This window comes from Cariama cristata, unplaced genomic scaffold (genome assembly GCF_000690535.1).
Source record: "Cariama cristata isolate BGI_N322 unplaced genomic scaffold, ASM69053v1 scaffold732, whole genome shotgun sequence".
NCBI classification, from domain to species: domain Eukaryota; kingdom Metazoa; phylum Chordata; class Aves; order Cariamiformes; family Cariamidae; genus Cariama; species Cariama cristata.
The window spans coordinates 104,950-115,247 of record NW_009603019.1 but is presented as its reverse complement, the minus strand read 5'-3'; positions in this window follow the sequence as shown (position 1 = coordinate 115,247).

The window sequence follows — 10,298 nt, the reverse complement described above, 5'->3', positions numbered from 1 at the left end:
ATTCAGCCCAAAGTCCTGGTCCTGCAGCTGATAGGTCTCCGATGTGTATTTATTTACCTCTGCCTGCAGTATGGTCCTCACTGCGCTGTAAGCAGGGAGAAACATAGGTCCTCTTGCAGCCTTCCAATCTTTGCCTCCTGTTTCTGTTTTTTCTTTCCTGACAGAAGATCCTAACCAGTGTAAGCCTCACTGCAAGGTTTGCTGGCCACCTTTCCTTGTGTTGCAGTTTACAGGCACAGAAATAAGGAAGGTGGATCCCTGCCACCTGTGGCCTTCAGAGACAACCTGCCAGTTAGGGGGAGGTGAAAAAAGGCAGAGTTCATACTCCACACAAGAGGTGGTGTGGCCTGTCTATCTGCAGGGCAAAGATGAGGCTGCCTCAGTTACACATGGTCCACAGCCCACCTCCAAAAACCAACTGTTGTTTCTCTGCTAGAAGTTCTCCAAATTGTAACGGATGCTTCAGCATCAGAGAAATTGTGTTCCTCCGAGGACAGGTTTTACCTTTTAGTTCCTTGGGCAGTGAAGAGCAGTTGTCCTAGAGCCTCATCACTGGTATGAAATATAGCCAGAGGCAGGATGTGCATTATCCCTGCAGAGAAGGAGCACCAGTGAGTGAGCGGTCAGTGTGGCTTCAGTAACTGGGACACACTGGTTGAGTCTATTCAAGAAACATCAGTAGAGAGCAGACATCTGTAGGGCTACCAGAGGTAGCCTTGGTTTCTGAAAGGTAAGCTTGAAAAGCTATGCCAACCATTACGAAGAACAAAACTGGAAAGCATGTACCTTTCTCTACTGTTTTCCTGTAATGTGAGCTAATATTTCTGCTATATGATAACCTATCTTTTTTTTTTTTTTTTTTTTTTTTTTTTAAATAACCATAGTTCATTCTGTTTGTGGCCACAAGAGCACAGTTTAGCGTCTTCAGACCACTGGTGTCAATTTCAGTTGAAGCAAAGAGCTTGCAACTACTGAAGACAGTGGGAAGCAAGAGGAAGCTCTGCCTGGGCTGCAAAATATTGAAATGCTAAAAATACTTGGATATCTGCACAGTGAACACAAAATGACCAGGGCTGTCTTAGTCATTTAGCAGTCCTGCCACCATGCTACTATGACACAACAGTTTACTGAGGTTTGGTTGCTAAAAAAAACTCCCTCAGGAACCTCAAAGCCCTCAATTTAAATGAAATAATTACTGGAGATCCTTACATACTCCCTGTTACCACATAATGACCACCTCACAGTCCTCAACATTAAATTCTGTTAGGTTTTGTCAGCTGCCTGGCTGTCCTCCCTGCTCCATGGCAACAGGGGTGAGGAGGCAGGTCTGGAGGGATGGGGGGTGAGCTGCATCCCCAGCTGAGCAGAGGTGCCTGCAGACTCTGCCAAGCTGAGTCCCAGTGCACTGCCCAGCAACTGCCGCACCTCTGTAAAGAGGCGTGCAAATTCAAGAGCCTTGCAGTGCTCATGGTAGCATTGGTTTTGTCACTCTCTTTAGAGAGGGCAGGGTCAGACCTCATATGTGGGTAGCGATGTGGGTCCAGGTACCCAGCCCCTCCCCCTAATCTGGAAAGTATCTTACACCAAGCAAAGTGCACAGGTTGTAAAACCTGCACCATGTGCTAATGTGAACAAACACACCCATTCACGGTCCAAAGGACAGTCTGCCTTCCTGCCTTCTAGGATCCCAGTGGTGCCTTCAGATGCTCACTCTCCATTTCCTCCAGCTAGACTGCTTTGAAACCACAATCGTGGTTTTCCTCTTGTTTTCATGTGGGATGAAGTTAGATGACTGTAATGTCACATGCTATGGAGTTTCCCTCACTTCCTTTGTGAAAGAAGGACTCCCACAAACTCAGAAGGGTAGTTCTTTTCTTTGCACTTTCCTAGCCCAAATCCTTCTCTCAGTGACCTCATGTTCAGGTCAACATAGGCCTGCAGTTATAAAAGAGTGGAAAAATTGGTTTTCCTTGTCCAGCATTCCAGCCTTTGTATTATAAGTATGCACAGAAATGTGTGGTAGTGAATGACTGCAGGTCAGGATGGAAAATACTTCCTGCGTTGTAAGACGAAAGGGATCATTTCAAGATCAACTCAGAGAGAAGATCTCTGCAGCATACTCTCCAAGGACGATAATCACTTCTGCATCGTGATCCAGCAGGAGGGCTTAGCACCTAAATGGTGATGTGCTTTGAGGATTAAATGGTAGACAGACCTTCTGCTGTCTTGGTGTGTAGCAGGATTTTACCCTTAGAGTTTCCTTCTGCTGTACAATTTCAGCTTGCTAAAAGCTGGAGGTTGAATTCCTTTCATGATTTGCCTTCTTTCACAGCTTTCTTTACTCCTTTTGCTTGAGACTTCTGCTTTCTTCAATGTATGTTATACAGTATACTACTCGAGAGACTGCTAGACTTTCTGTATAACTATCATATAACTCAAATTATTTTCAATGCTTGTAAACAAAGGGATTGTGAGAGAGTAGAAGAGAAAGAAAAATGTATTACTCAAAAAGTTGTTTGGCAACAAAAATATTTTGAAGTCTCTAGTCTGGGTTTAATATTCATGTAGAGAAAGAAGGTGAACTGATTCCCATTCTCACTGATGGCAGAAGGAGCCTTGCAGTCAGTGACACTGGATGAGAACCCTGACAAGAAGAAGGGGATTTGCAGCACATTTGATGTACCCATTCCCCCTGCAAGTGCCCTGCCTACAGCATTTTCAGCACATACACAGCTTTATCCTGGATGACATATTGTGAAATCTGATCAACCAAGCAGTATAGAAATCCTCTCATGTTCCTGTGACTCTATTTATCAGTTGCATTTAAAATGCATGTTAAAAGCATAAATTCCATAATTGATTGGGCACTACCTGCAACATGAACAAATTCAGTTTAGAGGAATTGCCTTTCAAACACATTGTGGACTAAATTTGACTGTCTGGTTTCATTTCTCCCAGGATATATAACAATTATTGTTCTGTAATTGTTTGGTATACATTTCATGAATGATGGCTTTGAAAGACATCCAATGCAGAGATGTACATTTCTCATTATCCAAACCTGTGTAACTCATGTGTGCAATATTTTCTAAAATAAAGAGATATCAGAAAAGGAAATACTAATTCTGATCTCTCTGTTCTCTTCCTCCTCTAGTACTGGATTTGTTTCTGAAATGGATGCATTTCATTTCATTAAAATAGCTTTATTACAGCTTTAATATCACAGCAGTTATACTGTAGGCAATTGCAGTTATGTTAGCCTATTATGAGTGCTCAGAGGTATGTTGTTTTGATGCATTAAATTGGGTGCTATAGGAACACATCAAGAGAATATAGACTGAATGAGATGCTTTAAACGAAGAAGCTGGTCAGGTTGCTCTGGAGGAGGCTGTTTTGCAGGACGGCGTCCAAGCCAGAGCAAGAGAGCACTGGGCTCTCAGCATGGCAGATGCCTGTCCTGACACTAAAGATGTGAGGAGGAGAGAAAGGAGGATGTTGTTACAGCAGTGTGGGGTGGAGTCCCTTGACCACTTTCCCAATGTGAAAGATGTCTCATGTAGATGGGAATGACATCTTCCTCCCTCCTGATTTCTGCTGGCATTTCTATCTGGATTCTGATCTCACACCTAGATGTGCCGGGAATTAAAGTGCAGTATAAAATCAAAAGGGAATTGAGTTTGCTGTGCAGCTGAGAAGTTTGTCACTGGTGGGTTATCTAAAAAGTCATAACTCCTTTTCTGCACATGATTCTTCAACACGAACTCATGCAGTAAGTCTACGGGAATTTTAACTCTTTTAAAATTCATTGCAAATATTTGACAATCAGAACTGGGGACTAAAGGCAAAGTTCTTGACAATGATAAGCCAGTCAAATCATGAAGTACATCCTTTCTTTTTTTTTTCTTTTGTCCAAATACGATGTAAAATGTTTTCTGCAAATAGACTTGCTTGAAATCTTAGAAAAAAATAAGTTTTTTCTAAATATTGTCCTCACTGAGAAAGTCAATAATGAACCAGGAAAAGAGTTACTTTTTTGTCCTTTCGATCGAGGTCAATCATATTAAAAGGATTGGCTTTTACATGCCAAGTTTCTTCAAGGAACCAAGGGGAATGGGACCCTTATTTCCCATCACAAAACCAAGTGGTTTTCATATCTTTAGAGACACTTTTTTTACCCTGGGCTAAAAGATTGACCCTATGACAGAACCTGTCATCTTCAGCAGTGCGATCACTGCCAGGCTCCCCTCCCTCCAAACTCCCTCTGAGATCACCTGAACTGGCCAGCACAAGCAGACATCCCCAATGTCATGAGTCACCTTGAATGTTTTGAGTAGTACAGAGGTAACGTTGGCCGTCCTGCATGAAGCAATGAGAGTAACATGTGACTGGGGAGAGCAGAAGAGTGTAACGGATTATTTCCTTTTTCTTGGCTTTTGCTTGTGTTCTTGTGAATGCTTATGCCTGTGTTTGTGTGTGTATGTGTATGGGAACGGGCAGGGTGAAGAAGCACACTTTGTGCAGAGGGAGAAAGAGTTTTCAGTCAGCCCTCCGTGCCACTTTCTCACTGTGTCTTTCAAAACCTTCACTTCAGTCATTTCCATTCTGTTTAAAACTCATCTTCAGCCGGATGTAATGACATCTCACTTCCTCAAGGGAAACCTGAAGTCCTAAAAGACCTTTACAAAGTCTCTGACATCATGGTGACGTGGGAGCTGCTGGCCCTCTCTGCTGCCAGTGTGGAGCTCTGAAGCAAATGTGAAACTGCTTTTCATATTTCATAAAGAAAACAGAGGCTGCCAGTGGTTCTCGAATACAGGACTAGGATCTTTTTCTTATTAGCAAGAAGAAAAAAAAGGGAAAAAAAGAAAAATCCTCTCAATTTACCAACTCCACCAAAGATGTAGAACCTGCCATAGTAACATCGTGGATGTTTTTCAAGTTTCCCCACCTTGGGAGAGAAAATATGCATTCATTCACTGGAAAATCTTTATAAATTCACTTTTTTAATATAGTCTTGCTGTATGTAGCCAAGAGCATTCCCTAGAGGCAGCTGTCCATACTGGTGGTACAATGACCACCTGTAACCGTATAAAGGGTAATATCTGAGGACCTCAAAGCTGCCTTTAAAGCCAGTACCTACAATTTTCTTCAATGCAGGAGGTGGTAGCCCACCAAAGTGAAGGCTGTACTTTATACCACTGACGTATTTCTGTGCTAACACAGCATCTTCTAGTGTCCCACAAATTTAGGATTAAGTAAATAAGAACTTCATCAACAGCTGATAGACAGGACGTTTCATGACAGATTTGGACTAAGATGAAATCAATTAATTAATCGATCATGTTTATTAAAGAAATATGTTATTCTGTTTGCTCAGATGCTTTAAATCTCATGCCATTTATAGGCCATGTGTTTACTTGACTCTGAGATAACCACATTATACATTTCTACTGGGCATGAGTGAATACGTTGAGGCACTTGTATGTTTATCTGCCCTTCCCCATGACTCTTATGTAAAAGAGATGTTACAGCTTGGGAGTCTATATAGGCTAGCAAGCTTTTATGTAAACAAACAACTTAACGGAAGAGGGGATCTGTGCAGAAATGAGGAGTGCTGGATGAATGAATGGGGGTTATTCACTCTCTGGATGGTGAGCTCATGCTGTGCTAAATTTTACTTCTTATTTAAAGTGGTGCTAACTTTACAGCAGCGACACTGGAGAACAGGCAGTCTTTGGTTATGGTGAAGATGGGGAAATTTGCGCGGCTGGGTGGGAGCAGGTGGGATGACACAAGATCTTTGCGTGGAAAGGGCAGCAGGTAACAGGGCATTCCTCACCAGAGGAGCATGCCGGTTTCCTGAGCGATGCAACACTAGGCGTGCTTGCTCCCATGCTGAATTCACTCAGCTTTGACTGGGATTTACTTGCAGTGCCTTTGCTATCATTCCTCCTGTTCTGGAGGACAGTGAGCTGTTGTGGTGCTCCAAGACTCTGAACTCCCTATGCCTTGTGTTCTTCCCAAGCAAAGCAGCAGAACAGCCCTGCTCCCCTCTTCCCTCCCTTCCTCCTGACACTGCACCGCTTTGATCTGACCGCAGAGTTTGGGCAGGAGCACATCTGCGGAGCCGGGCAGCGCTGACAAACAAGGTGCGTGTTTCCACGATTCCTGTGGCAGTGAAGGGATGTTGGCTGCGTGGTCCCTGCTCAGGTCAGCACTACCCCTGCCCCAGGCAGGTACCCGATGTGTGATACGGCTGTGAGTCTCCGTGGGGCTGGGAGGCTGCGCCTTGTTTAGAAGGAGCTCCTGGTGAGGACTGTACAAAATGTTCAGATCAAAACCTCCAGCAATGTGAAGTCACTTGCATTGGGGTGTCATTACTCTCCCTGATGAGGTTTGCTAAGAGGATCTGCAAACCGCTAGGCTGCTGCTCGGCTCCATTTCAAGAGAAACTGGCCTGATTTATAGCTTGGTGTCGGTAGCACATCGCAGTGCAACAGTAGCGGACTGGCAGGGGATCTGACAAGATGTCTTGCTCTCGGAATGTGTTGCATGTGAGATCTTCAAGTCAACAGCAAAGCATGCTAATGATCTGTCCTCTCACTAATCTAGGATGTGAAAAATTGTGAAATACTGTCTGGGCACCGGGTGGTACCTGTCTAGACAAAACAATAAAGTTTTTGGCCAATTTATTTTACTGTGTAATACACCAGATGCAGACACAACAGTAGGATACTTACTTACGCACTGTGCTGCTGTCTCTTCTGCAAATGAGGTGCACAATTTTACTGAGTGAGCAGGGCAGCAGAGTATTGGATTTGGCTTGCAGGAGATAAATCCTGTCAATGAAAGGGACACACTGACTATTTGGAAACGTACCCTGACTCAGCAAGACTTGCACGAATATTTTTCTTGGACAGCTACCATACAGTCAAGTATCGGCTACTACACATTTGCCCTTTTATGCCACTCCAGACAAAGGACTATCTGTTAGCAAGAAGATTTTAAAAATAACTTAAGATAAAACATTAGATTAAAATCTTACACGTGAGATACAGGTATCTCTGTCAACAATAAAAAACATGCACAGTGCATCCTTTTGTGACTCTGAGATCCTCTATGGCTTCACTGACAATCCTTCTAACTTTACTCAGAGCTTAGTGGGGCTGATAATTATTCACTGCTTCTCCTGACACAGGAGTGAAGGGGCCTCCAATGAACTTAACAATAAGGAAGCAAAATATCTTACACAGGGCACAATTACATGCACTGCAGGCTACAGATGCCAAAAGTATGAACAAACTTAAAGAAAATAAAAGATATTGCACAAATTCACACAGGGGAGGCCTGCCAATTTTCATTAAATGTGATGGTTTCAAGGCCTCACAGTCATGTTTTCTAAAAGCTTTTAGAGGAACGTGGGGCAAAAAACTTACTTTATGGATGTAGGTGTGACTTGATCTGGTGCTTTTCTTAAAATATCTGCTGATGACAGTTGGACTCAGGATATCAAATATCTGACCTTCTGGTGCCTGATTTACTACTTCTATTGTGAAATTCATTTGCAAAAGGACCTGGGTTGTGAAATTTGCGCTCAGATCACAGATGTCTTCTACCTGAAGCATATTTAACTGATCTGAGCTTGACATAAGACATGTAACTGGACAAAAAAACATTAACTTTCTGTTTTCCTGTGCAGAATTTTAGTGTCTCTTGGAGAATGCTATAATACCTGCCAACCAACATCTAAGCACCCTTCAATGGGAAAATGCCTTGTGTGTGTCTGCAGGGCCCAGGGGCTCAGAAAAACTCTTTCTGGTGTAACTTGAAGTGTTGCTACCTGCTGACTTGTGTCAATGACTTTTGAAGCCTTCACCATGTTTCCAGCTGACAAAGATGCAACAGTACTGAAATTTTAAAGGCAATAACTGAGAGGTATAATGAAAAATAGACTAAAGGATACAAAGCAAGGAGCCAAGTTCATCTGCAGAAGCAACTGCTAGAGGCCAGGGCTGAAGCCCTACAGCTGCCCATGTAATACCTGCACTACAATGGAGGACTCCGACCCTGCAATCCCACTGTACTGGCTGGGATTGCACACAGTCATTTTCCAGGTTAAAATCAAGAGAACATGTGTTTGGAGCCATCACCTCCGAGTTAGCCATGGGGAAACATGTGCTGAGAGCTGAATGCACACCACACTGGTTTCTGGAGTCCAGTCATGTCTCTAAGGCTACTCCTGCGCTGACCTGATTTGGCACACTGACATTTCAGGATCAAATAATTTTCTTCCCTCAGATGTGGCAATGCCAATAGTTGTAATACACTGACATGGCATCAACAGCGGCATTTCTTAACAAGTGTTCTCTCCATTCAGTCACTACCAGCTATCAGTCCGCTGGCTTCAAATGATTGCGGCCAAACGCAATTCTTCCAGTTCCAAACCCTGAAACCGTTGACCTAAGCAGCTGGCTGCCTTGTCTCCCCTGGGCAGGCCCTTTTCCAAGGAAATCCATGATTCATCTGCAGATGGCTCCCTGGATCGGCAGGCAGCTCCACCCACAGCCAAGAAAACCGGCAATCGCAGCGCTCGCCACTCCAGTAAGGATGTGAACCCCAGCACCAGCATGGATGTTCCCGTATTTCTAGAAGCTTCTGCCTATTCTTTTTGGGTTCAGCCCTTGGCTGAGTGGTAGGAAGGAGAATGGCTTGTTGGCACACTATTTTTGCGGTGAAACCATTCTGCTGCAAATCTGCCTTGCAGAGACACTGTGAAACTGCAGGACAAGATCCGCAAGGAACCCCAGGATGGGTGTGACTACTTTTGGGATGGTTTTTCTGTCCTCCCAAGGAATGCAGTTTGTCCTGGCTGAGCAGCAGCAAGTGTGTTCATGCTGTTACCAAGTAACAGGCATGGTGGGACACAGCAGGGATCATTTCCTGATCCGCTCCATTTCCTGGGGAAGGAAAAGTGGGGCAGAAGTGTGAGACTCGTCCTTCACTCTTCCCCTGCACAGTCAGTGCTGCTGGCTGGACCTTGACGTTGAACTGCCCTTGATTTTGGCTCCAGCAGGAGAATTTGGCTTGCTCAGAGCATGCTTGAAAATGCCACCCTCACTGTTGACAGTTAGGTTTTCATAATTCAATGGTTACGCAAGGCAAAGATTTATAACATCTATGCTGATGTGAATCCGGACAGTTCTGATCATGTAACGCAGCTTTTTGAGTCACTGCGTATTCGTGCTGGAGTTCTATAAGAGTGACCTGTACCTGACCTCCCCTGGCAGCTTCCTGTGTGTAATTAGATATCTTCTGGCCACAAATTTGTGCTCGGATCCAAATAGTTTGGCAAATTCCAGATATAGCAATATCTGGCAGGCTGGGAATCCAAATAGCCTGATGCTGTCCCTGGAAGATCTTCCCAGGGGATGTACACTTTTGGTGGCAGACGGACAAGAAAAATTTCCTCTCTCCCTCTTTTCCCTCACCCCTTGCCTCGGAGGTACGTTCATAAAGGGTAGCCTTCTGGCATCCGCTGCCTGGCTGAATTACCAGGTTACAGCGAGCTCTGGGGAAGTGCCCTTCCTATGAGGTTTGTCTTCTTTAAAATCAAATGTATATTTTGATATGGTCAAACTCTGCCATCTGCCACCTGCACCAGAGCAGATTTATGTTGTGAGGCTCCGAAGTCAAAATGACAGGAGGCCATTGGATGTCCCCTGCCTCCCTAGTGCTTGTGACACAGTGTTCATCACTGCAGCAGAAGGAGAGCAAGTGGGAAAACCAAGGAGATATAAACCACCTTGCTAGGTCAGGTAGTTGTCACCTAAACCTGCAGTGGTGGGAAGGGGAAGCTGTAACCCATGGCTCTAATCAGGCAAATCGTCAGCCTCAGGTCTTAACTGAATGCCAGTCCTAGGACAACTACGAGTATAGTGCAGGCCCCATGGGAGACCCAGCAGACAAAGGGTGCTGGGGCCACTGAGATACTTTACCCTTAGTTTTACCTTAGCACAACTCTAGCCTGAACAAGAAAATGGGTGGCCTTAGGGCCACGGTGAGTTGCCCAGCAATGTTCAGTGAAGCATGGATTTGTTTAAAAAACATTTTCCTAGTTCTATCCAAACAGAGACATCACCCACAGTAGCATAATGGAAATTTTGTGAGACCCACCACAGCCAACTCATTATTTGAGGCTCATACAAAATGGGAGAGTCTGACTGCTGGTGAGCAAAGAGAAATTCTCTACTGCTATTGTGGCTGGGTTGGGATCAAGCTAGTAATTAATCCCTGTTGTG